Genomic DNA, 3,848 nt, shown 5'->3' with positions numbered 1-3,848 from the left:
AAGCGGAATCGCTAGACCTAGTACTGGATTGATAGTAACCTGTCTAATCTATGCCGGGGACTCGCCTTTATATACAGGTCGAGGCCGCCAGTTTACAAGAGTCGGGGTCGGGTCTTGCTTCGTGACCAACCCTAATCCTAAGTCTCCTTGCCTTCCACGGCAAGCCGCCTTTGGGTGACTTACACTTTTGGGCCACGCACCATCTTCTGACCTTGGGCTCAATCTGGCTCATCTGATAAGTCGCCTCTTCAGCTTTGTATCTTTATCTGGGCTTGTCTGAGGCTCGTCGTCTTGAGTAGCCAGCATCCTAACCCAGCCCTTTCAGGGTGCCCCAGATTGATTTGAACTTGTTCATGTCAATCTTCATCTCTCTGTATGGTGAATCTTCTTCTTTGAATCTTAGTCTTGAATGTAGGTTGTTTCAGATTTTTTTGAAAATCATGATAAACAAATCGGAATCCCCTTAATCATGTGTTGTTATTTTAATCCAATTATGCAATTCAGTATTAACGATCTCGTAGATGTTTGTAAGAGGATGCTTAGTTTGTTTTATGTTTCAATTTGACATTGCAGCAGAAGAAGGCATTGGAGTTGGCCAACCTGAAGAAAGGAGGAGATGAAGTAATTGAATATCTGCCCCGAGGTCTTCGAAATGCTCAGGGAGGTATGTGTCGGTGTCAAAACCTGTAGATCTCGGGTAGGGGGTCCCGAACTGTGTGTCTAAGGATCAATGGTAACAAGAGACAAGGGACACGATGTTTACCTAGGTTCGGGCCCTCTTGATGGAGGTAATACCCTACGCCCTGCTTGATTGACTTTAATGAGTATAGGGGTTACAAGAGTTGATCTACCACGAGATCGTAATGACTAAACCCTAGTTGTCTAGCATGTATGATAAAGATTGCCTCTACGGACTAAACCCTTCGGTTTATATAGACACCGGAGGGACCTAGGGTCGTACAGAGTCAGTTTACAGAGGAAGGAATCTTCATATCCGAACGCCAAGCTTGCCTTCCACATAAAGGAGAGTCCCATCCGGACACGGGAGGAAGTCTTCTGTCTTGTATCTTCATGGCCCATTAGTCTGGCCCACGTCACATAGCCCGAACGCCCTTAATCCAGGACTCCCTTAGTAGCCCCGAACCAGGCTTCAATGATGATGTGTCCAGCACGCAGATTGTCTTTGACATTGCAAGGCGGGTTCCTCCTCCAAATACTTCAAAGCATCTGACCCGAAGAGTTATACCCGGATTTTCATTTAATGTCATATCCTTCCGCTTCTGCGCCTCCGTTGCTTCCGCTTCCATGTGTCGAGCGAATACAAAAGGTCAGAGTATTTTTTACACATAACACCCCAGCCATGTAAAAAAGGCATCTATTTAAAGGGATTGGATCTCAGATGCCTTTCCACACCAGGCAGAAAATTCTTAGAGCTCGCTAGGAGGAGAAACCATTCAAACATGGCTAGCTCTCCCGGTTCCTCCTCCCGCCCTCGTGGCTCCGAAAAAGGCGATTGGGAGAGATGTTCAGTATCGCATGAACAGTTGGTTAAGCTCCAAAAGCAGGGATTCCTCCCCCGCCCCCCATGGATCGAGTCCCCGTTCGAGCAGGATTAACCTCTTTCACTGGTAAAGCCTTGGCGGAAACTTTCCCCAATCCAACCAGGGGGAAACAAGTGTTCTTCGTCTATTTTTTATTAAGAGGCATCGGATTTCCAATCCACCCTTTCCTCCGAGGTCTCCTGGAGTACTACGGCCTCCAACTGCACAATCTTACGTCGGCCTCTGTCCTGCACATTGCAGGTTTTGTTGCTCTTTGCGAGCTATTCCTGGACTGTGAGGCCCATTTTGAGTTATGGAGAAAGCTTTTCTACCTCGTCCCTCGCTCCCAAAGGGATCTGTATTCGAGGTGGGCAGTGCCGAGATATGGCGTATAGCCAGGACCAGATACCTATCCGGCACGCCGAAGAAGGCGTCCGAAGAGTGACCCTCGGAGTGGTTTTATATTGAAGATATCGCTTTCCCCGACCCAGTCCGAATGGGCCTTCCCGAATTTTCCAGCGCTCCATTGAGGAAACGCCACAGCTGGCGCCCTCGGAGCCTCGAGGAGGAAGATAGCGCGGAAGTTCAACAATTAATGGGCAAGATAAGGACACTCGCCCAGTCCGGATTATCAATAATCGAGGTAATGGCAACTTTCATAGTGCGAGGTGTTCAGCCACTCCAATTCATAGGGCTCCCTATGTGGCATTACAACGGGGAAGATGACACCTCACGCTGTGGACGAAAGGTCCCGGACATCCCTGCTGCCCTGGCCGCAATATTGGCCGATCTGTACAAAGGGGAGAAAGAGTAATTTACCCATCTTAAGCGCCAAGAGGGATTCTCCATGTACAATCCCCCTAACTGGGTAAGTTTTAATCCCACCACCTTACTCAATCCTCTCCTTAAGTCATGTTTAATTGACATTAACCCGTCCATTTTTGACAGGAATGGCAAAAGGTTATCGCGGGGATCCATAGCCCCGCTCCACAGCGAGAGAACCACAACCGGGACCTCAATCTCGGATTCGAAGAGGATCCGGACATATTTGTAGAGCTCAAAGAGGGAGTCTTCTACCAGGCGAGCTATGATGGCACATAAGTGGCAATCATGGCTGATTATCCTGGCCTCCTTCCTTCCTCCATATGTAAGTAGTCAGGAGACATCTCCTCCGAAAGAGCTTCCTCATTATGCCTCACCCATCGCACTGTCTCGTTCTCCCAAGGGGAGGCGCTCGACGCGCCATGCTACACCAGAAGCATATCGTAAGAGAGCGCTTGCGCCGGGCGGATCTTCGAAGAGGATGGAAAATGACAACCAGGCCGAGCCTTCATCAAAGAGGTATGGTTTTGAATACGCCCCTGGCAGTCACATCGAACTGTGACATTGTCCGCTGTGTTTTATCAGGAAGAGTGTTCGCCGTACTATGTCCGGGGATCCTACCGGTCATGCCTCCACCAATCAGGTTCCAGAACCTTCCTCTAGGGCGGGGGCTGACACGAGAGTGACGCCGGATTGTCCTCCTTTAGGGGATTCGGATGATGTATCCATCACGAATTCTGAAGTAGAGAGCGCCATGAATCATCGGCAACGGAGGGCCACTCTTTGCGACCCCAGCTTTACTAGTGAGGCGTTCGATGCCTTCAGCTCGGCTGATGCGTACATCCGAGCTGCTCGGGATGGGCTTGCCAGAGCCACTGACTAGCATTTGAAAGATATGCGGGTAAGTATGCATTGTACAGAACTGGCAATCATACACCAGTAGCCCCCGAGACTTGAAGCTGTTGAAACAACTAATTTAAGGATCATTGTATAATCAGGCACTCACAGAGAACAACAACATGTTGTCCCATGAGCTAGAAAAGTGTCGGACCCAGCTAGCTGTTGCTACCGCCGAACTAGAGAAATCCAAGGAGGCACCACCTGGTAATGTTCTCCTCCGTTGAAAGGATCGATATGGTTGACTAGAGGAGGGGGGGGTGAATAGGCAACTAACAATTTTTAGCTTTTCTTTAACAATTTAAACTTTGCATCAAAGTAGGCTGTCTAGATATGCAACTAGGTGAGCAACCTATATGATGCAACAAGGATAGGAACGCGAGCAAGCAAGATATATGAAACAAATAAGCTTGCACAAGTAAAGGCACGAGATAACCAAGAGTGGAGACGGTGGAGACGAGGATGTGTTGCCGAAGTTCCTTCCCTTTGAGAGGAAGTACGTCTCCGTTGGAGCGGTGTGGAGGCACAATGCTCCCCAAGAAGCCACTAGGGCCACCGTATTCTCCTCACGCCCTCACACAATGCGAG

The sequence above is a fragment of the Triticum urartu genome, chromosome 5A, assembly GCF_056163025.1.
Source record: "Triticum urartu cultivar PI428250 chromosome 5A, HENAU_Tu73, whole genome shotgun sequence".
NCBI lineage: Eukaryota > Viridiplantae > Streptophyta > Magnoliopsida > Poales > Poaceae > Triticum > Triticum urartu.
Note: the sequence above shows the minus strand (reverse complement) of the source record.